A 24,870-nucleotide genomic window follows, 5' to 3' on the forward strand; every position below is an offset into this window, starting at 1 on the left:
ATGCATTTTAAATTTCAACTATTCACTCCTAATCAAATATGCTTTTATAATTTCAATAATTCCTTTCCTTATTTTATGTAAAAAATCCCAAAAGAAACAACCTATCTCCACAAAAACCAACCAAACACCATCCCAAAGTGAAAATTCCCCATAACTCTACAATTCATAGGCAGCTGTTTCCATAAATTCTGTTAATTTGCAAGCAAAAACTTTACCTAATCCTACATCTTACTGACCTATTTTTTTTCCATCAGTGGGCTTTCAGTTTGAATGACAAGAAAAAGCAAGACAAAAAGCAGCCCTGCTCAGCCAGGTGACCTCTAGGAAACCAGTTGGGCTGAAATTTGGGGTACTTTGAAAAGATAATATATATATATTTAGTAAAAAAGGCAGTACCTGTGATACTAAGGAAAAATCAATCCCTGATTTATTGGGTATTACACACAAGTTACAGAATTCAGCCAGCAGTAGCAAATCTGATGATCAGAAGTCTGTCAGATGTCAAGGCAGAGTTGATATGTTTCTTAATTGCAGATAATTTTTGATAGACTTTAAGGAAATGCAGTTTAAAGGAAGAATGTGAACATGGAGTGGGTGGATATTTGGCATGGAGAGTAAGGATTTCTAAGCTTAAGGAACAACATATAAGAAAGTGTGAAGATAAGAGTGGGAGAGCAGTGCATTAAGTGTCATTCAGAAGGGCAGTTCAAAAGAGATCTAGAGCCAGGAAATATCTGGAGAAAAATTTATTGTCTTACAACATTAAGGCAGTGATCTTAAACCAAGGACAAAATAATATTAAAAAAAAAGGTTGAAAATGATAAAAAAATGCTGTTCTGTTCCTCCTCCTAAACGACTCACTATTTGAAAAACCCACATAAACTAGGAGTCAGCATCAGTGTTTGCTGCATGGTGCAGATTGCCCCTCGATGCAGGACCTGTGCACTGATAAATGGCTCACAGAAATTGTTAATAGCAGTGGCATTGAGAGTAGCAAGAGATAATATTACCACCAAAGACGCTTTGGCCTAAGTGAGCATCATGTGCTCAGTAACACTGAGTCAACAGAGAGTCATTTGGGTTTTTTCTTCTACTCCTCCCAGATTTGGAGGAACCCAGATATGTTTCTGCTGTCTGGCCTGCATGTATTACACATCACATTCTAGTTACACATTTATTTTTGTCTGTGGTGTAGGCAGAGTTGGGAGCTGGAAATGATATTTTTTCAAATTGCATCTTGGCTATAATCTTAGTTAATGTAAAAGGAGAACAAATACGCTTGGGGGAGGGGAGACATATGATTAGGGGAAAACAAATTAGTGTCTTTTGGTATTGATCCATCCTTGTTTGAGAAAAGCCTTAAGGTTGATACATGAAGTAAAATTTTTGAAAACAATTTTTATATATAAACATTCTATAAATGATTCTGTTTTCCAGGGCAGCAGGATATTGACCTCCTATAATGTGGAAAAAATGACTGCCAAAGGCCTTAGAAACATAAATAAGTTAAAGGCAATTAGGGCAGAACACTCTTGCTTAGTGACCCAGGAATCTTGTTGCTAGTCAAGCAAAAAATTTTCCAAATGAAGAAATTAAAAGAAATTCTTTCTTTCCCAATCACAAAGGGTAATCCCAGAGGGCACACTTTGTTGAACAAACCGACAATAAATAGCCTTCCTTGGGATCCTAAAATGCAGTTGTGGGCTTTCAAGGTCTCCATCTTGCATCAACAAATGAAAAAGCAGCAAAACAAGCATTTTGTTCTCATTTTATGGTTCCTGGACACAACCAGATTCACATTTGCTTGCTTTAGTGATACAGGTACACATGTTTTTTGCATTGCAAAAATGAGCACACGCCAAAAGAGCTTGAGTGAGCCTAACTTCCTTTTTATGAGAAAACAATTATGGATCTCATTCCACTGAGTTTTTGAAACATTGCTGTACACCAGGAAAGCACTATCTATAGTATCACCATATTCAAACAATCAGCCATTGTGTGGACTTTGTTTGCTGACTGCTTATTTGACTACTGTAAGTTTTATGCTACTGTAAGATGGCCAGACTAGAAGATCCATTCCCAGATTCAAGCAATTCTGAAAGGTCATTTGGATCAACCCTTGCAGGGTCAGCCCTGAAGCAACTGGAAGTTGCTTTGGACTTTGTCCAGTTGGAACTTGAAATTGAAGAATTGAACAGAAGAAAGATTGGGACAGAAACTGAAGAATTGCTGGTAGATCTAGTCCAGTGTTTAATGACCTCCACAGTAGCTTCCCCTCTTGCCCCACCCTTACACCCACTGGGAATGTCCCTTATGATCCTTGTCTCTCATTCCCCTGCCCTGCACCCCTGTACAGTGCCTGAGCTCATCTTTTTAGCAGCATCTTAAACATTGCGAGGCTGCAACGAAGTTCCTCTCCAGGCTAAGCAGTACCAGCTTGTTCCCTTGGCATCCCCTCACAGTGTCTGTACCTCCTGACCACCACAGGGGTTCTCCCTGGATTTGCTCCAGTTTATCAACATCCTGCGGGCCAAAAGCCATTTCTGATGAGAATCTATTTCTACTCATGCTCCACATCTACTAAATGGAGAGACTCTCAAAGGACTTCACAGCAATGTCAGGTGAAATGTAATGCCAGTGGTAAGTACTGACTGCATTACTGGAATACAAATAATCAGCTTCTTTTTCTACTGCTCTGGTAGTTCACTCATCCAGACTGTAATGCCCCAGTTTGGATCTAGGGATGCTGTATATTAGATCACAAGAATGGCTGCTTTTGCTAGAAACAGTCCAATTTTACCCCTGGAGCACACAAACCTGCAGGCATTGCTGCCTGTGAAGAAGCAAAGCCCAACACAGACACCTCTTCCCTCATTCCAGCATATGATACAGAAGTGTGAAAAAGCAGTAACACTGTAATGCCACCTTTTAGCCTTTTTCCTGGAAACAGACACAACTTGAAAGCCAGAAGCCACAATAATTTCTCTTATCAATATCCAGCTTCAGAAGCAGGTGTAATAATAATAGTAATGATAATAAAGATTAATCATGATTGCTCAATTTCAGTATTATCCAAAGCGGTATGGTGGGGTAGGAAGTCCTCAGTGTCTTATTCTGGTGTGATGTCAATGCAGATTCAGAGCCCAAAGCCCTTTCTTGCTCAAAAGATCTATTAATATAATACAGGGTTTTGCAAATATACTTTGCAGAAGGTCTTTTGCCTGTACTGCTGAATCATCTGCAGATTTCTGTGTGCTGTGTGATTCCTTGCCACTGAATGTACTCTGCAGATGTAGTCACACAGTGTTATTTTCATGCTATGAAGTTCTCACAGTGAGCATTCCTGGACCAATTTAGTTGTTAATTTAAATTAAATTTTTTAAAGGTGTGATGGGAAGAGGAAGTGCATTTACTGGACAGTTCAACTTATGCACTATATAAAGACTTTCAAAAGCTTGGAGAAAGCTTGGATTTTTTTTTTTTTGTTTTGTTTTTGGGGCTCTTTTTGTACTGGGATTTAAAAACAAAGACCCACAATACCCAGAGTCAAAAAGACCAGCCTATTACTGATGAATTTAGCAAAAAAATTCAATATGCATTTTACTGGCCAAGGAAGCAATGGATTGGATGACCCACCCCAATGAGGTGCATGTGTTAGCTGAAACAGAAACAAAGTCTTCGGAGATCCTCTTTTTCTAATTAGGCTAATTGAAACAGTTATAAATTTCAAGGTGAAACCAACAAAACATATTTGATTTAATAATTTAAGGACTCCAAAGGTGTTGCATCTGACAGGATTGTGTAGTAATTAAGATGTAGGTAAAATAAATACTCCAAGCTCCACACATGATATGGAAACACATTGTTAGCACAGAAAATGTTCTATGTGCTCATGACATGGCTGCACTTGTATCTTATACAGTAAAATATTCCTCTGCATTCTTTAAAAGGGTGCTTTATAATGCTGCCACAGCACTGATTAAAACCATAGATAGTAAATAAATAATATGTGAGATGAACCCTTTGCAAGTCTAGAAGCCACAGCCAGAATGACAGGAGAAATGATTTGCCTTTTTTATCCTTATTTGACATGCAGGTGAAGTGGCTTCAGGAAAATTAAACCTGAGCACTTTGTTTTAATGTGGGGAAACAGGAGAAAGCACTGCTCTATCACTTCAGAAAGAGCTGCTGACTTGCAGAAAGGTTGGTCTGAAAATGAAAGCAAACAGTTGTTTGGGAAAAAAGAAAAGCAAGTTGCCATTTCCTGTGTTCTGCACTCCATCAGAATCTAAGACTTGATCTTCAAGATACTAACACTGAGGGTCCAAGGAAGATTTTAACCATCTCCTGCTGGTTACCTCACTTCCAGGAAACACAGATATCCACTGGACATGGGCTACACTGAAGTCAGCTTTCTCAAATGTGAAAGCTAACCTTCGATGATCTAAGGGAATGAAGTCTATAACTCCTTTTAATTTTAAACTCATCTCAGCAGGAAGAAAACAAGGCCTATTTTGGTTAATTCCTATAGTTCTAGATTCAGGAGGTTTACTATTTGCACTCTAATTTGGAAACCATTCTCATTAGCTTGCATCTGCTAGAGAGTATGGTAAGAAAAATAACTTTTCATTTCCTTTTACAAAGCTACCAAATACAACACCCTAAGAACAGTTGGTTTTCTAACCTTATTTCTTCCATTTTCAATGATTGTTCTCCAAAACCCAGAAGCAGGATAGTTAATAAAAAAGATCAAAGCTATCAGAACAAGAAAAGAATTTTTACGCATTGACTGGCATGTACTGTACCAAAAAGCCAGATTTTCTGGGTAATTAGACAGTTCAGAACAGTTTGGAGGAAAACAACAGCTCTGCTCTTCTGGAATCGCACAAGCCAACTGTAGCAAAATGTCCCCCATGTCCTCTGTCAGAATCTTTCCCTGATAACGCTACATAGCAGCACCATTCCATCCCTGATTACATCCAGGAGCTGATCCAAAAGGTAATGTACCAGCTTTCTGCATAATCTCATCAACATCTATAAAAAACCCACACTCATTTAGCATGGTTTTATCAGTGCTCTGCACAGGGAGGTGAGTGTAAACCAGGGAATTACTTCTGTGGGGAGAGAGAATTCCAGACTTTGGGGGTTACATTTTATACACTGGGTTTAAAGTTTCGCCTCCAAACCTAAAGTGAAAATGAGGGAAGCGAGAAAGGCCGTAAAAGGAGCAGAGTTACTTCTATTCTATCAGACCTTAAAAGAACAACAGAACATCTCATGGGTCAAGATTTGCAACAGAAATCCCAGAACTACTGGAGCTGCTCTCTCTGTCAGGGCACTCCCTCTGTGCAGGAGGAGCAGTGGGTCAGACCCGGACCTGCATCTCAGTCACCAGCTCCCCACCAGCAGCATCGCTCAATGCAGTGGCCGAGGTGGTACAACACATCCCGTTCCAGCTGCAGCTGCTCAGAGTTTGACAACTGCTGGAAGAGGAGCAGGAGACACTTTATCAGCTGTGGTAGAGCTCAGTGTTGCTGCTGTCTTTACTCTAACAAGAAATTGTGATGTGTATCTAATTATGCTAATTTCATAACTTTATATACAACGAGTCAAAATGGCATTCTGTATTTGCCTCCTCACAAACAGTTTGTACACAATAAGTGTATGGTCTGCATCCACTGAGATTCATTGTCTTACCACTGTTTTTCTCTTCTTATATTGAAAAAACTAAACAAGATTATATTAAAATAATGGAACGTGGCTAATTTATTTTGATTTTAAAACAGTTGCAGAAAATGAATGAAAAAGATTCAGTGATTCTAATATATTATGATATAAAAAATACAAACCCAGGTAGAATATTTAGAAAATGTGTCTTAAAAGAAGATAGAGGAACTCATTGTAATTGTAACAATACCATAGAACTACATTAATCTTTTGTAGAAGAAATGCTGAAATACTGGTACTTCAAAAGTTTCATTATTAATCAAATACTGAGGGTTTTAGGAAGCCTCTGGACAACATTCTGGCAAATGCCAAGACAAAAAGCTGCACATGAATTACCTGAAGTAGTGGGAAGCAAATAAAAGGCCTTAAAGAGACTGAGGGAAAGGTGAACAGTATAAGCAATGATGTTCATCCTTTCAAAACACCTCCTTCAATATTTTGATGTTGACCTTGAACTTCCTTGCTATTCTGCCAAAACAAACCAAACCTCTTGTTTGAGGACTGATTGCTTTATAATTGTATTATCATTTAAGACTTTCATCCTAGTTCCTTACTTTTAGATAACAACTGTCCTAGATAAGAAATTAATGTAATATTTTATTAATAAACAGATCCAGATCTGAGAATGATAATTTAATATAGGACTGCATAACATTCCAAACTTCGCTATTTAATTAAATTTCTTGACAAAAGTCAACAAGACTTTTAATACTAGAAATAGGCATTTTTCAAATAGGGAAAGGTTTTGACAAAATTCTCTACCAAGCACCTTAAGGAGACTCTGCTCTCACAGGACAATAGGGAAATATTTCTTGGAATTTAAGGAAGAAAATAAAGGACAGGAGTTACAGGTTTGCCTGTCTGCTGCAGAGATTACCCTTCCACAGGTACTGGGGTGTTCCACAGCCAGGAAGGAGCTGAAAAAGAGTCTACACAGATGACTAAAGATGAAATGGGAAAATCAGATCTAAAGACAGCCAAGGCAGTTTATGGGGCCTGAATGACAAACTGACAGGTGAAAGAAGCTGCTAAAAAATTCAAATCAATGCACATGGCAGGGACAAAAAGTATACTTGGCTTAAATCAGAGCCCAGCATTGTGTTGTACCAGTCAGGACAGAGATCTGAGTAATTTTGGATAGTTCCCTGGAAATAGCATTCAGCAGCAGCCAAAAAGTAAAAATTGTTGAGAATTAATAAGAAAGAGTTGAGAACATCATAGAATATGAGCCCATATCTTTAAAATGGTTCTAGTCACATCTCAAAAAACCCTCAAGAATAAAAAAAACTCAACATAAACACAAAGGGTTCATAGAAGAAAGAATGGTAAGAAATTGCAAAGTGTTTCCAGGCAAAAAAGACAAGAGCACTTCAACTTGAAAAAGGGACAGTTCTGAACAGAAAAAAGGTTAGAAAATGATGAACAGGGTGGCCTATTAATTATTTAATCACAATTCCTCACAGCACATAAGAATGAGGATGACAAAAGCAGTTATTAATTAGGCAATAGTTAAAGTACAAAAGAAGGTCCTTCACAACAGTATATAATTAATAACTGAATTTGTTACCACAGCAGTTGTACAAGGATTGGAGCATATGAATCAGTTTGAAAATGGATTAGATGCATTTAGATGAAAGGTACAGTGGTAGTTCTGTAGAGCCTCTGGATCTGGAGAGGCCTAACCTGGAGATGGCTGAAAACACTAAGGTTTAAAGAACATTTCTGCTTTTGGAGTAGCATGAACATGAACCTCAGCTGGGATCAGATGAATGGTTTACATGGCCTGATGTGGAGGTTGAGTGTTCACTTGTGGACACAGTTTCAGTTGCTGAAAAAACCGATTGTGAGAAAGTGAATAAAGGAAAATTTCCTTTTTGCCCATCATGAGTAATTAGCAGTGCTGAAGGAAAGGATGCACAGAACAACAGGCAGAATGAAATAATGAGAGAAAAAGACTTCTTTTCTCATTTTTCTAGTAAACACAAACAGTGCATGCTGAGACCACAGCCAGGATTAAGATCCTGCTGCCATAGGTCTGTACTGTGCTGGATTCCTAAGTAGCCTTCTTGAAGAAATAAATATATCCCAGACTGGAGAATGTCTGGCATCTCCTGCTTTGTCACGTTTTAGATTCTTGCACATGAACAAACTTCAGATGTTTTTAGGAGGCTCTTTGGGTGGCAGGTCACTGAAAGTATTTTCAGCTCTTTAAGATGCATCACACAAAAAGGAACTGAATTTCACAGCCAGCACTTCTGAAACTTTGCAGTCTTACACATCCATGCACACACTTGCTCACACATACACTAAATGACGTTCCCAATTTTATGGTTGTATGAAGAAAATTCCATTTGATTGCAATACTATTCAGTAGAAGACACAAGTGCAAAGCAGTAGAGAATCTTTTTCCCCTTCATCTCTCCCCCAGAAGATCAAGGAACTGAGACTGTCATGAAGGTTTATACACCTCTTGATTGCTACTCCCCATCTTTTTTCCTACTTATCATCACAGAAAAGCCCAGTTTGGAAGGAACTTTGAAAGATCAACTGGCCCAACCCTTTGTGGGAAAGAGAGCCTGGATGAGATTGTTGGGCATTCTGTCCAGCTGGACCTCAAAAACCTCCAGCAATGGGACCTACCACATCCCTGGGGAGGCTGTTCCACTGAATGATTGTTCTCACTGTAAAATATTTCTTTTTTACATTGAGATGGAACCTCTCCCTCTGACATATATTCAGCTTCTCAGAGCTGCCTACACTCCCGGTCTGAAGGCCTCACATGTGGCTGAGTCAGAAAAACCACGGGAATAATCTCTGCTCAAATCAATGGTACAGACTGGGGGAATGTCTTAGGATGCTCTTGCACTCCTGCTGATTTCCTCTCACAGAATCAATAGCAGAAGGAATAACTCCAACTTTCTGTGAGAGAATCTGGAACCATCTCTTCTCTTTCTCTTACTGATATTTCTTCAGTTCAGTATAAACATTAGGGTTTAGTAGGCAAGGAAACAGAAAAAAAATAAGATTGGTCTAAGGTACAATGGATGGGCTTCTCCCCTGAGATACTAAAATTTTGAAACAGAAATGAGTAATATTATATATCAGCCACTTCACAGCTCTTAAAGTTATTTCACACTGTAAGTATTATTTTCCTTGTATACCTAGTGAATTGAATCTATAAGACAAATTCTACAATAAGGTAGCCTTAACAACAGAAATAATACATATATAATATTTCATGCACTATTGCTAGTTCTTACATCATAGAAACACAAGATCAAAACAGATAAATTATATTTAATTCTTGCCTACTAAACTTTGTAAGCAACCTACTTTCTTTTCAACAAAGCCCAATCAAAGCTTGCACTCACTACAAAGTCTTTGAAGAGACAAAACTGTACAGTTTGTTTCCCTCTAAACTTCCATGTTTTCCCCGTGCTGTTTTGATGAAATACTACTATGCCTTTAACCTTAGGGGGTTATATCTCATCTCCTGCTGTACGGCCTGCAGGACAGGGGTAAGCAGGGAAAGCTCACTCCCACCAAACCCTGGGAGCACAGACAAGCAAAGGAACATGACAAACAGTTCTTACAACACCCAAAAGTCAGATTATCAGCTCACTATCCCTCTCCCCTGAAGCTCTCATGTTTGCACTTTTGCCTTAGGAATTGTGATTTAATACCCACTACAAAACTTGATCTCATTTACTTGTCTCTGTTTATCAATTCAGTTAAACAGAAGTGAATACCAGCTTTGCATCAGTCCTATTAGAGTTATTAGAGTTGATATAAGAAATCAAAACTTGATAAGCTGAGGGAGTGATATTTTTTTTCTTGCAGACAACACAGATATTTGCTTCCACTTGTCAACTGAAAATGCTGGTTCCAGTCAAAGATTCTTCAGTTTGGATATGGCTGGATACAGTTGCTAAACACCGATCTAAGATTTCTGTCCAATGTTTCTACCCAAACCAGTAACAGCAAATTTTATGTTCTGTGCAGGGGAAGGATCAAGAGAAGAAAAAGAGCCCAGACCTATTTAATACAAGAGTTATTATAATAACACTGCCTTCAACAGATGGAGAGGCAGGAGAATACGTGTAATGGGGACCTTACATGAAGACTCACCTCAGTCTAAGGCCATTTGTCTCCCCAAGTCTTACTTGGTTGGTTTGAGAAGTTTGCTTTTTTATTTTTGAATCAAATTAAGTTCTTGTCCTAAAATCAGGAACTTTGTTTAAGCTCTCTGAATTGCATTCTGAAAGAATTTCTCACTTCTTAGATGGCTACAGGGAAGCCCAGGGAGATAAACTTGGTTAGGCTAAAAGTTACCTTTTTTTATACAACCCCTTTCCTGAAGTGACTTACTTCAGTTTGCCTTTCAAATAAATTGCCTGGAGCAGGGGAAGGAATAGTCAGCTAAAGAGAGAGAGCTTCTATCCTTAATTCTTAACTATGATAGCTAAGAAATTAAATTCTGAAGAATTAAAATCTTAATTCTCTGTATTGGTCTTCTCTTCTGTCCAAACCCCAGGCTGCAGACATTAGGAAAACATCTTCCCAGTAGTTTTGTTCTGCCTCACAAATAGAAAGAAATAAGAAAGCTAGAACTTAGAACTAGAGTTACTAGATTTTCTATAAACATTTAGTGTGTGTTCCACTAATCTTTTTTTGCATACTTCCTTTATTTCTTCTTTATAATACCTAACAACTGACTACAAACAAGTAACAGTTGCCAAACTAGCTTAACAAACAAGATATACAATGTCTCTATCTATGCAAAAATAATTTCAGTCTATCTAAAGATAAATGAATACCAAAGGTACTGTTTGATCTGTGCAAATAAGATGATGTCAAATTGTGTTGAACACGTTTCTAAGGCATGTAAAGATTTTTTTCCAAAACAAACTTTTTTGTTGTTGTTAATGTTTCTTAGTTAGAACAATGTTTATTTGATTTTCCATGGAGTTTAAAGATAATCTACAAATTCATTTTCTAAGTGTTCCCTCCAAGTGTTATGTTTTTAACCTTCTCAGAGGAAAAAAAGTATATTTTTAAAGAACAAAGAGGATAAAGTTACTAACTGAACATGCCATTTTGGTGTTTTTGCTAAAGGAAATATTTAAATTTAAAGTCAGAGCCGACTATGATTTTGTTTCTGAAATTATCATTATCCAGTTAACTGAGAAATGTTTTTCTGAAGGAACAATGGAATCTAGAAGATCAAGAAACACGACAACTACAATACTTTCCATACAAGTTATTTGCCAACCTGAGTGAATGGCACCACACTTCTCTATCATATGCATAAAAATAAAACCCACTTTGATTCTAAATGGATGTTGATTATGCTTTTGAACTAATTTGAAGCAAAAGGCAAATGTCAATCACACAGCTTGTTTTAATTACAACCAGTACCTTAACTGAACATACTGCAGAGCTTAATGAATATTCAGTGACAGAGTAACCAATGATGCAATATTAGTGCTGTTGGTATTAAAAGTTTCTTTTTCCTCTTCAATTTTTGGAGCAGTGTGGAGTAATGGAATTTTATTTAGTGAATCATCAGGTTCATACTCTCTCTTGTATTTCAGCTACACCACACCATAAGTCAGGCATTGGTAAGTCACACAATCTTTCTAATCAATTTACTCTGCAGGGACAGGCAGAAGTTATTTGGTGACTTGAGTTTCACAAGGATTCCCAGCTGGATTCCTTACTGTGATGGGTTAATATTCTTGAGGAAAGTCTGAATATTGAAAACATGCTGAACATGCTTTCATTGGTACATTACTCAGTCTTTATAACTGACCAGAACATTAAAATTTCACCCATTGAAATAATTATTTCATAGCACAAATGCAGCAGAAAATTATGGAACCATGTTTTTAAGAAGGTGAGGGATAAAACAGTTCAGTTCTGAGCTATTCAAGAGATCTGGTTCTTCACCGTATATTCTCACTGTATAATGATATCTCTCTCACTATATCCTCCAAATATTTTAGGAAAGATGATTTTTTTTTTCATTTTGTTTTTCAAAATATCTATTCAGGAATCTCATAACATTCAAAACACTATGAACATAATTCTTCAGTTTTTCCAAAGAACCACTTGTTATTAGGGCAAAGATTGTGCAGAAGAAATGATCATTCCCCAAGGTGTTTCAGTGACATCAGCCACTGGATCTTTCTTCCTCACCTGAACCGTGTATCAGATGTTGGCATTGTGTAATAGGTTCAAGTTGAACCCCAGACTAGGTTCAAGTTATTAAATTCACTGTAGTAAAACTCATTTTGTTATCTCATGGCAGCTGTCCCATCTTATGCACTTCTGAACTGAATCTCACTTTTGTCACATACCCAAAACACACCTCACTTTCAGTCACCAAGAATGCAGTTTCAGACTGAATTTTATGACAGAACTTCCCTCTATGAACATCCATCTGAGTAGAGCATGCAATTCAAAGGAATTATGTTTAATTGTTATGGACAAAAATAAAGTTTTGATATTATTTAGACAGCCCAACAATGATTTGTATCTTCTAGAAATACATTCTTAGTGTTCCATATCTTCTTATCTATAACTTTTATACTAATTTTTAATGAACAATGTAATTAAAATTGTTTTATGAAGTCGCACTTAATTTAAAAACTAACAAATGGTCAACATATATGTTAATTAAAAAACAACAACAAAAGACTGAAATGTGTTAAAAATTGTCAGAATAACAACTGGCCTCTGCAACTCTTGTATGTACAAGACTCCTATTAATTGCACTGGATGAGACTTCCAAATGAGAAATTAGCTCAACTCTTTCAAATAACAGAAGTAAAATTGAAAATGCAACCAGAAAGCTTATTACCTATCAGAGGAATTTAAGGTCAGAAGCTCTCCTGGTCAACATAATGCCCTGCAGCACAGGTGAAGAAAGGGCAATGAATATTCAGCAGTCTGACGGCTGGATGCTGTAGGCAGGCGCTTCCTGTTTTTAAACATAAGAAACAAATTTAATGTTATCCAGATAGAAAAGGGTTTTTCTTGCTTGTTTGTTCAAGCAAAACAAACAGCTCCTCCCAAAGAGATATCAAGCAAAGAAAGAAAACAGGATGTTACCACAGGTAGTTCTTTCAAATAATCACAGAGCAACAAACCTGTGACTAACCAAAATAAAGTATGCAGTCAGTTTGTTTAAGCACAAATGAGATCTCATCCTGATGTATGCTACTGAAGTTTCCTTCAATAAAAAGGGTATCTAGAAATTTCTAAAGTGAGATGAAGGGAGACAGAAGGGGAGTTCTTTAACAGGATCAGTATCTCATTCTGTGAGCATCATATTGGGTTTCCCAGTGTTATTTAGAAACAGGAGGAAAGAAAAGAAGAAAAAAATTACTCCTGACCCATAAACCCAACACTTGCATACTCAGAGTAATCTTCAAAGAAAGAGTCCAGTATTTTGCTGCATACTAAAAAACCCCAATCCTAAAGATATGGCAGGTGATTAACAGGGTACCTAAAGAAGCTGGTCCAAGTGAGCAGGGTCTGTGATGTGAAACTCCTGAAGTTTTGTCAACCTTGCCTCCTCACCTCATATATGAACAAAAAAGGGACATAACTGGGGGAGGAACCACTTCAGATACAAGGAAATTTTCAGGGAACAGATTCCTGACCCTCAGCTGCCTTCTTCAAATGACCAGAAGGCAGAGAAGGGCCGCTGCCTCTGGGTATTACTTACTCTCCCTGGCTGAACTTCAAAACCTCTGTTGCATAAGGACAGTCTAACTGGACAGGCTGCCTCTGCCCGGGTGGCTGACATTTACTTGCCATGGGAAGAACCTGTCCACTGACAGCATTCCCATGAACCTGACTGACATGCCTGAAGAGCTGACTGAGTGGAGTCTATAGCCTGTTCCCAAAGACTGCAGAAACCTCAGAACTTTTCCTTTTAGGCATTACAGCCTCGATGGAAAAATCTGCAAAATAGAGGAGGTCTGTGTTACAATCTATCAGTGCTCTGCACTGCTTTGAAAGGAAGACAAACACATGGACTGTCACCATTAGAACTTGGTGTGAAATCGCAGGAGAGTTATCAGTCTGTGGCTTTTGTGATCTGTTTCACTGATATTTACACAAATTTTCCAAAATATCAGTGCACAAAAAGACACTTTTGTAACCCATATCTCCCTACCATTAAGAAACAAGTTGTTTCTAAGCAGCTGAGCTATCAAAACCTGTTCTTCAGGTATTGTATTTTGATGATTTTGTGTCTTATCTCACTCATAACAAGTTCACTTGTCTCCTCATCTCTCAGTCTGTAGGGCCAATGGACAGCATTTGCTGTGCCTGTTTTTAAGCTTCAGCTGTGCTGATTGCCAGCTGGCAGATCAAACAGGATCCATGGTAATTTCAGCTCTCAGTGGAGCCTTTCCCCTTAGCAGCTCTAAGCTGGATCTCTCCTCTTTCCACACCACTGATTTTCGCCTGCAGGAACATAATACTTTTGTGATCCTCTCTTGAGAACTTCAACAAGTTGGACAAGTTCAAAGGGTACTGGGAGGGAACGAAGGGAGGGCAGGGAAGAAGGGGGAAGGATAGTTGGCTGACAACCAGAATAACAACACAATTTCTATTCCAAGGCAAACAATACCAAAAATAGATTTGGAAAGAATAAATGCATAGCTAACACTTAAAGAAGCCTAGTGCACAGTATATAAATGTGTCTTTATCTGACAGCCACATTATACTTTTCCCTTGGAAAAAGCTTACATAGCCATGTTGCCTGTTCAGCCCTCCCCCTTTCCCCTGCACTGCAATAAGCTCCAGTTCCAACCAAAGCTGCTGCAGGGACTAGCAGGTATCAGACATTTGGCATTTCCATGGCAGATGCAAGTTCAGACATACAGCATCCAAAACAGAAACTACATAGAATAGCTTTGAAATACAGAATAAACTGACATCATAATAGTTGTGGTGAGGGTGCTGTAGACACAGTTCTAAGGAAAATCAGGTTTCTGTGTTTCAAGTATTTGACAGTTTCATGAAAAATAAAAGTTACAGTTTCTAAGTCTTACACATCTTGTCTGTTGTCTTCTCTCTCTCCCCATTTAGGTTACTCATGGAACCAAATATTCTCAACAGTAAAAGCTACAATGCTGTACATGAAGCACAGCCGTGCTGATTTTACAGGCACCATGTGTTGCCACAGAAGCATCTTACAACCTTGACAAAAAAAGATAACTTTTGGAATTTTAAGAAGAGTTTAATAAACAAGTAACAATAAATATTTATGGATTAAATGTTCAGACTCACCTATTATATCTGTTAAAAAAACCCCAACAACCAACAAACCAAACCCACAACCAGTGCTGTTGACATTTTTGTTTAAGAATAAACCCATTTGAAAGGTGATTGCCCAGTTCTCCATGCAGAATGGTTGACAAGGAAAGTAAACAAAGAATCCCCATAGAGATTGAGAAAGACACACAATTCCACACTCCTGGAAGTTTGTGTAGCTCTAAAGCAACAAAATGTCCCATTTCTCAATGGTTAAAATGAAAATTGAAATATTACAATATTACAATTAAATCCCAAAGATGCTCAAAATCCATTACAGAAAAACACTGTAATGAGATTGCAAATACAAGCTAATAGAAATGAGAGGGGTGCAACTATCTATGTAACATTGCAACCCTTATTTTGAGAAAATCCATGTACCTGGTAGTAGTTTATTCAGACTTTTTACCAAAATAAAATATGCCAAAGGTACTTAGAAGTACTGGAAGATTTAACTGTGCCCTCAAACTATATCACAGTGCCTCTAAGAGTCACTTCATCTATATGTTTACCAGCATAAACACCCTTGAACAAGAGCATTAATCAATAGCTAACAAATGAAACAGAAATTAAAATATGTATTTCTACCACTGACACGTTCCTGCTATCAGACCTCTCAACTGGATTGTAAAGCATATATTAAGGAAAACTCTTGAAATAACTATGAGACTGTTGTGGATCACCATAAACAAACTGACCAACACAGTGTTCTGCAGTTTGAGCCAATCTCATTTGAAGATTCTTCAAGCAAAGTGGAATAAAAAGAACCAAAGACTTCTAGTGCTTTCAAACAAGATTCCTATTTTTCCAAGTCTTTTCCCTAACAATCCTCAGTAGAAGGAGAACAAGGCATAGAAATGTCTGAAGAAACCATTCAATTCCATAACTGCACTTAACAGTTGCCAAACTAACATGCTTTCCTCTGCTCGCAATGCTTTGTGAAGGAAGTTGTATTTCCTGCTCTCTTCAAGAAGCAACTGAATGTTCAAGGCTTTGAGCCCCAGAGAGATGCTAAGGATTCCATTAGATAACATAGAACTTATTTTCTTTTTCAGAGCAGGGTTCCCATAACTTGCTCAGGAACAAGGGCATTTCACACTGACTATTGTAAGTCAGGGAGCAAAGCTACACAGGGTGGTGCACTCTATATTCCTGTTTTCACACTTGATAGAATGGGACCAAAGGAATTTAGAGAAAGGTCAACATTTCAGCAGCTTGTCTTGCAGAGGAATGGGAACTCCATCAAAATAATGAACTATGTCACCCAAGGCATGAAGTAACAACTAAGTAGGGATCCAACTGTCCCATTTGACACAGCGGCTTTGGGATTTATACAATTAGGCCACAGTGTGCTTACACATGACAGTGAAGAGCACCTGGAACTACAGGGCAACTCTGCCCTCTAATATCCTGAGCATCTCTGTCACATTCCCAGGCCGACAATCTCCCTGTCCAGGAAAGGGCTGGTAATTCACTGTGGCAATTCGTACATCATTTTTGATATTTTTATTGCTATAGCAACTGAGTGTAGGCATTTAAACATAGCAACAGACTTTTTATAGCACTTTCTTGGATGTCAAAATGGCATGCTGTTTTATTTTCCAAGCAGATGCTCAGAAGATAAGTACACAGGATGATTGCACAGTACCCACCTTCAAAAGAAAGAACTTCACAATTTCTGAATCATATAAGCAGACAGTTAAGTTAAAGGTGTATCGAGAGTTTCAAGGATTTTGTTGTGAGTTTAGAGGACTTTGTTCTGAGAAGGCATATCACTAACTACTATTTGAGAACAAGATTATGTGAAAAATTTGGTGGGTCTGTGTCCATTTTGTAAAAACTGTACAAGACATTTACCATGTCCTGCTCTGAAGGGAAAAATGTTCCATCAATTCTGACCTTTACCTGTTAAGCAAAAGAAAAAGGGAAATTGTCTTTATATTAAGTGGAGCCAGATTCTTGGGAGGGATCAAAATCCACTGAGACAGACCCTTAGTTCATGCACATGGGCAAAGCTCCACACATTCCAAACACTGCAACAGCGATTTGCAAGTGAGAGTCTGGCCTGCTGTATGGTCTGTTCATGGAAAGAACCACAGAATTACTAAGATTCCTAAGAATCATCAGGGGTGGAAGGGACCTCTGCACATCATCCAGTCTAACCTCTCTGTCAAGGCAGGTCACCTGGAGCAGATGACACAGGAATGTGACCAGGTGGGTTTGGAATGTGTCCAGAGAGGCAGATTCCACAATCTCCCCGGGCAGCCTGTTCCAGTGCTCTGCCACTCTCAGAGTAAAGAAGTTCTTCCTTGTGTTGAGGTGAAACTTCTTGTGTTTTAGTTTGGCACCATTCTCTTCAAAATCCTTTGAGATACTTATGTGCATTAATGAGATGCCCTCTCAGTCTTCTCTCTCCAGACTAAACAGGCCCAGCTCCCTCAGTCTCTCCTTGTAAGAGAGATGCTCCAGACCTCTAACCATCTTTGTGGTGTCTTATGGACCCTCTCCAGTAGCTCCTTGTCTTTCCTGTACTGAGGAGCTCAGAACTGGACAAAGCATTCCAGATGTGGCTGAGGAAAGGGGGAGGATCCCCTCTCTCGACCTGCTGGCCACACTCTTCCCAATGCACCCCAGCCTACCTTTCTCTTGGATAGTACTTTTTCTCTGGGTCCTTTAAGTTCTGTATCTTTTCTACAAGTGATCAGTAAACAACACTTGGTATTTAAGGTGACTCCTGAACACATTATTAGATATGAAAATACCAAACAGCAACAGAATAGATTTCCTGGGGGATCTTTAGATATTACTCACTTTTCTGTTACAATTATATGTCATTGTATGCCATTTTATCAAGAAGAGCATTTCAAATCTATTAAACAGGAAATGTCAAAGTCTTCTAAAAAAAGTTGATCCAAAAGAAAATGCCAGAAAATTCTTATAAGAGTACAAAGTTGTTAATATTCTGGTGACTCTATTTCATTAGCACAAAATACGTGGGTTTTGGAAGGGACATTTTAATGCAGTGTTTTATGCAGGAGAGTTTTCAAACAGATCCCAAAAGCTCAACAGACATATAAAAGCTGAGTTTTACATGTTGAGGTTTTAGACTATATCCCACAGATTGTTTCTCCCTCTCCCTTACAGATATTTTCACTTAATTCACTGAGTAAACACAGAGCAGTTTTCAAGTCTTGCTAATCTTGCTTCAAGTTCCAGAGATACTTGGGAATTCTGATATATCTGCGTGGTTTCCTAGAGTCTGTTCCACCGACTACTGCACCTACTAAAAACAGCTTTAAGAGCAATGCTGATAATTATATCTATCAAAGAATAGGAAGGATAAGTTTATGAACTGCGAGAGCCCTCAGGGAGGTCACGATGGTGGGCACCACTGTGCTTGCATAAGGGAACTAGGCACAACAATGTAGGTTTGCTTCCAAGAGTTTTCCAGTCTGAGGTGATGTGCAGAACATCAGTTTGACTCAGTGTCTCCTCCTGGGGCAAATCCCACCCTCCATGGCTAATAGGCCTCTCATTATTTCATGCTATTTTCATGAGCCCAGAGGTAAGTCACTTTCATATACTGTTAAAAAAGAAAAATACAGGAAATTCAGTGGCTGAAATTGTGAAGTTTGTATGCATTTTTATACATACAAGCTCTCCTTCCAGGCTGCCCACTTTGTTTTCATTGTTCTGTTCAGCAGCTACAGCACAGTCCAGCACAATTTTGGGTGTGTAAACATGTACCTCCTTCGAAAATGGCCTTCACAGAGACATTTCAGAGAAACTGGGGAATCATTTAGAAAATGAAATAGTGGATTTTTCTTTTCCAGTGTTTCAGAAAAATCTCATTCTACGGATCTTATAATTTGTTAGTGCATCTCTATAAGTCCAAAATAAGACGGGTGAAAATAGACCCCCTTCTCCTACTCATATTCTCCTACACTGCAGACTCTCCTTTCCTGCTAACCAACATAGTCTCTACCTTTGTGATATTCACTGAGAGCCTGGTCTGGCACTGCTGAATTCAATGGAAACTTTGCTGAAGACTTCAAAAGCAAAGGCTCAGAGCTAAATTCCCCATGTATAACTTCAGCCTTACAAAACATTCTGCAGAATTATATAAACAGTAATAATTTTACTCAGAAGACAAGCCTCTACCCCATAGCAGTTGCTGTACTTGACCCAGCAGCACAGAATTTTTATCCATTTCCAGCAAGCAAAACATTACAGTGGGTAAGAAAACAGTGTGCAAGTCTCACACTAAGTGCTTTCCCCCCTTTACTGTTTGTTATATCAACTTTTCAACCCTTTTGCTCTTTGCAGAAGTTGCAGTAACCAGCCCAGGCAACTCTATTTTATAGCAGCTCTGTTTGGGCAACCACCAAGTGTATTTACATGTAAATTAGGGGACAACACTGATTTTAAAGTATTAATTTGTATCATGACAAAACACAACAGAATATGCTTCAGCATTAGTTGGGGGAAAGAAACTTTCAGGTTTCTGTACACACTTGACATACATTAGCAGGCAGGTTTGCATGTATCTCATCGTCCCTGCTCCCAGCAATCTGTGTTAGCATTAAAAAACCATCACATTCTGCAGGCCTTACTTTTCCAAATCCACAGATAATCATATCTACAGCACTACAGGTCCCTGATGACTTGTGATACTAAAAGACTGTGTTTTGTACATTTTAAGAGCAGGTAAAAGCTCTAGTAGATGGTAAATTATTCTTGATTTCAGCTGTTGGTTGGGGAGCTGTGGTGGTCATTGTTGTTGTTTAAATTTTTCAGATATTTAATACATTTGGCAATTCCTACGTACAATGAAATTTCTCAAACTATTTTTCAGATTGTAAAATTAGTGACAGGCATATTTAAAGAAACATATATAAAAGCCCCTTATTACATCTATCTACTTCAGAGAATTAAATCCAGGGATGCTTTTAGAAGTCGAGCTCTCCAGCAAAACCTTGGGCTACAAGTCCTCTTGCTCAAATATCAAATCTCTTTCTCCTTTTCAGAATTCCTAGGAAAGACTTTCCAGGGAGGGAAATGGATTATTTCAGAGCACTACCATAAGTCACAGTCTTAGATCTCTACAACATACCACTACACATGTACATAAGCAGTAATTCTTGTCTTGAGTTTGTAAGCTTGCAGTAATGCATCACCCACTCAGATTTCCTTTCTGTCAGTGATACTGAGATCCAAAACATCTCTTTGACCCACTTTTCAAAGGAAGCAGAAGCAGAGAAGGCATCACAAGGAAATTCTTCTGCTTAGTTTACAGGAAGGCCACAAGTTAGGACAGAAAAGAGATCTCTCTCTGCCCACAAATTCCACTGAGCTTTAAATAGCCCACAAACCTTGAAACAGTAAGGATTTTCTTTCCCCTTCCACTCACAAGCCATTTGATGCTTCTTTTCCCTGGAATTCTACACCTCTCTAAGAACAGCAAATAGATGAGGCAAGAGAATTCCAGAACATACACATATGACCCTGAAAAGGAGAAACTTTCACATCAATCTCTTCCCAGCACCAAATCCCTACACCTCAGTTGCCATGCTTTGTCTTAGCCAGTTTTTCAAAAAGTTATTTTACACCATACTATCCATCCTTAAAAGCTGCCAGAAACAGACTGGTCCAAAGGATCAGGAAGAGGCTGGTACTAAACATTGGAACCATGAATCTGGCTGCCAGACAGTTCTCAAACTCCACTGGTTTGGTCCCACATAAATAGGACTATAGTTATTAAAACTGACTCAGACATATAAAAAGATAGGAGGCAGGAGGGTGTGCAGGTTTCATGTCCACAGGCAATTTAGAGCTTAATCCAGTAGGATGTAAAGCAGATGGATTTTTATGAGTCAAATACACTGATAATTCCTATCAGAGTGCCGATGTTAACACACAATTTTCACTATGTACAAATAAGTAACACAATTGTATTTTTTGCATGAAATGATACTTATTGTCATCATAATATCTTTACTGAAGATAAATTTACACATAGGCACAATATTATGTATTAAAGTTACAAAATAAAAAAGAATGCATGGAATAAGAACAATAGTTGCTGAAATGCTCTAAGATATCATATATTAGAAACATATTATTGATTCAGACTTGGAGGAGTTAGACACAGATAAAACTTGGACACCTTCTAAAATATCATCTAAATTTATACATCCTTGCACAAGCTGAAGGGGTGCATGAAACATCACAAGTAAAGGAACACATGCAAGACCAGCAAATAAGAACAAGGGCCTTTGGAGGCTATTAAATACAAGAATAACAAAAAGTGAGGTGCCTCTAATATTCAGTATTTAATATACTGGACTGATTATAAATATCCACTGTTGGTCCTAATAAACTTAGATTTCAATGAGTTGTATCATTAGATTACTAAGCTCCAAGTTTGGTATAAGTGTTGATTTGAGATATAATTGTTGATTTAAAACAGAAAGGTCAGCTAGAAGATTAACCTAAAAGCACTGAGCTGTTAACTAATGATAGCCAGAGAAAAATAAAAGGAAAACTATTACAAGTTTTGCAACAGAATCTGAAATGCTTTAACAAGTAAGATGCCTTTATCACATTCTCTTGAAGCTGGATGAAGAAAACTGTCATTAAAGCAAGCACATGTGCCTTAGCAAATACAAATGCAGTAACTGCCGGCACTCACAAGAACTGTCTATGCTCAGAACTCTAAATTCACCCAACCTCTGCATAGCATACACTAAAAACTAATGTCTAATCACTCTGCAAGGATGGAAATTTGGTTCTGATTGCAGAGAATTTTTCAGCAGGTGAAGCCATGCTATATACATGTATATAAATCAACTCCCTAAGACAAGTTGTTACTAATATGAGCTAGTAACAGGAACTAAGTCTTCAATTTCAGCTATCATTTCCTTGCACTGCCCTCATTCTTTCATGTTGTTTACATACTGCTGTCTGGAGAAAAAAAAGACCTTAACCTACACATTAGTAAGTGAAAAATGTGCTTTAATTTGCCAAGAAAAAAAATACACTTCATTGCAGGGTACCTACCAAACAGTACAGAGAAAACCAAAGACCAAAATATCAGGAGAAGTAAATAGTGAGATCTTCTATACTGAAGCAAACATGCTTTAATATATAAAGGTGGATTTGGGTTTTTTTTCTGTACAGCATTCCAATTAGTCACAACTTCACATTCTTAATCTACATCTAACAGGATTAAAACCAAACACATACTGTATAGAGAAATGGCTTATAAAAGATAAGTTCCAGACAAGTAGGCAATCCACGAACATGAACCACTTCGGTACTATTAGAAGCATGTGAGAAGGAAAGCCACACAATTAAAAAAAAGAGACATTACTGTTTATCTATAACATGTATTACTCCAACTAAGACTCTCTATTGGTTAACAATACAGATAACAGGATTTGTGAATCGGGTTGCCTTGAATTACTATGTACCTTTATTAATCAAATCTCAGTGTAATTAGCACAGCTTTTCCTCTTTCATTCTTGTACAGTCCCAAACAGTATGTAAGAAGAAGGAGCTTTCACTAACTACACCCAGTTTTTAAGCAGCTAAAATCTGAGGTAGAATTTGAAGAGGGTGGGGGGTAAAGGTGGAAAGAATCAGCTACTCGGTATCACAACAACAAGGTACTGTACCTTTAAGGAGGGACTACGGTTCCGTTCTGTTTCACGGCTGAAAAAGAGCTTATTCTCGGTTATAGAGATGACTTACCTAAAACTTGAGTTATTCCTCTTTTTCCCTCAGGCCAGCCTCTCTTGCACTCTGGGGAGCTTTTACCATTTAAGGTCAATGTTACATCTGGCTCTGGTAACTAAAGCTGAAGCAATTTTTAACTCAGAGATCCAACAGGCTGCCTAACATTAGAATGAGAGTTTAAATTTAAAGAAACTCTTCAGAAAGCCTTTCTTGCCTCAGAGAATTACAGAATTAAAGGCTGTCCTATTCTGGTATAAGTACAACACAGTGCAGACATCCCCACCAGCATTCTTCAAGTTCAGTGCATGTAAGCTCTACTTACTCATTTCTGATTAAAACAGGCAAGTAGGAAGAACAGATGAAACAGTTTACATCATGTTATGTTAACCCTTAGAATTTTTTACTGACACAGATGCTACTATTTTTCATTCCTCTCCCTCTCCCTCCCTCTTTGTTTGGTCAGAAGGAGTCTAAATTAGAGAGCAAATACAAGGCAAGTGAACTTTTAAAGAAAGTTGGCTTCAGTCCAGTCATGGGCTCTGCTCTCCACTCACAGAGTATGAATAATTCCTGTTGAAGTCCACACAAGTCACTTGTATCCCATGAGAGAATGTAGCTACACATGGAGCATGAAGAGGGAAAAGAAACCCAAAACATTTACCACACTATATGCAGGTACCTGCGGAGGAACCACGTGCATGGGATTCAGAGCTCTCAGCTCTAAACCAGACCCAGGTCTCACTTCAGCCCCTTCTGCCAATTCAGACTATTTATTTTTAACTATTACAATTACATCCACGAATCCGAGGAGTTCTGCTTATGCCAGGTGCTGTGAAGTTATTAAACATAAGCAAGCCAAAACCTGTCCTAAAAACCTTTCACAATTGAAGTAGACACAAGACAGAAGAGGGTGGGAAATGTCAAAAAATTGCAGCAGATTATGTAAAATTATTGGATAGGGGATATGTTAGGACTGTTTCAGGAAAATGGAGCAAACCATTATATGAAATTAGCTCCTTGTTGACAATGTCTAATAAGAGCAGTGAGGCAGAAACAGATCACACAAAGGAAACTAAGGATTTGGTGATTTGACTTGGAAACCACACTCCATAGGCAGTCATGCATGGCAACTTGAGGATGCTTATAGAAGTGGGTGAAGATGAGTGGATGGCAACCTCACACAGTCCTGTAACACAAGGAAATAAGAGGGGCTGGGCACCTTCTCTGTGCTACAGCAACCTTCAACTTGCATTAGGAAGTCTATTATTCAACACTTAAGATATTCTTAGTGCCTAAAATCAACACAGTAGAAAAAGGTTCTGAAAAACTTCTCTACCAAGAGCTTTTAAGCTTGGCCCCAACATAATAGGAGGAGGTTTTTCAAAAGCCTGTCAGGTTTTCATGTCTTTTGTCCATTTACAATCCTTTGCACCATTACTGGCTCTCTGGCAAGGCATTTTAACATGCCCCCTTTTGTCTTCTTGAATTACTATTTTATTTCAAGTTCTGAAATAGATTCTTGTGACTCAACATGGTTTCAGACTTCCATCTAGTTATCTGCAGCTACAGAATTTGTACTAGCATCTGTATTGCATCATTTTTCAGTTTTATTTTCTCAGACATAAGAACTTTAAATCAAACAGCTTTTTTTTGGGTAGAAACTGTTGCAGGTGTTTTCATTTAAGCTTCTGAGAATTCCCATTTTTGGGAGATTTATTACTTTTTATTATTATTTTTGAAGATCTTATGTTTCAGGGCTTTAAAATACATTCCATTATAATGTTGCTTATTATCCTTTCTGCCCATACATACTCACCATCCATAAGGACAAGTCATGATTACATGCTCTATTTTTTATTTAGTCACTAAAGTATAAAGATTATTCATAAGGCAGGCAAAAAATTTGCAGCAGAAGTGATAATATTTGCACTTAAAACTGGAGGTCTCAGACACAAGCATTCATATTTCATTCTAAAAACATCCCCAAAGTCTTTTTATCAGTTAAGACTTTTGTCCAGCATCTGTGTCAGTGTCAGGTTCACCTCACAAATAGCATTGAGCATGAGCAATTTTGTT

General features: G+C 38.1%; 1 protein-coding gene across 6 annotated transcripts in view; it reads right to left on the reverse strand.

Annotated features, from left to right (window-relative positions):
• The window catches only part of IRAG1 (inositol 1,4,5-triphosphate receptor associated 1), a 67,392-nt gene extending 44,280 nt beyond the window's left edge, over positions 1 to 23,112 (reverse strand). For 3 of the 6 annotated variants that reach the window (XM_071558976.1, XM_071558977.1, XM_071558972.1), the window contains exons 1-2: positions 22,810 to 23,112; positions 12,590 to 12,709 (exon numbers count right to left, since the gene is read on the reverse strand). The gene's annotated coding sequence lies outside the window, so the exon portion shown is untranslated. The other 3 variants (XM_071558973.1, XM_071558974.1, XM_071558975.1) reach the window with 3 other exon arrangements.
• Between the last annotated feature and the right edge of the window lie 1,758 nt (positions 23,113 to 24,870).

The sequence above is a fragment of the Pithys albifrons genome, chromosome 6 (genome assembly GCF_047495875.1).
Source record: "Pithys albifrons albifrons isolate INPA30051 chromosome 6, PitAlb_v1, whole genome shotgun sequence".
Classification (NCBI taxonomy): domain Eukaryota; kingdom Metazoa; phylum Chordata; class Aves; order Passeriformes; family Thamnophilidae; genus Pithys; species Pithys albifrons.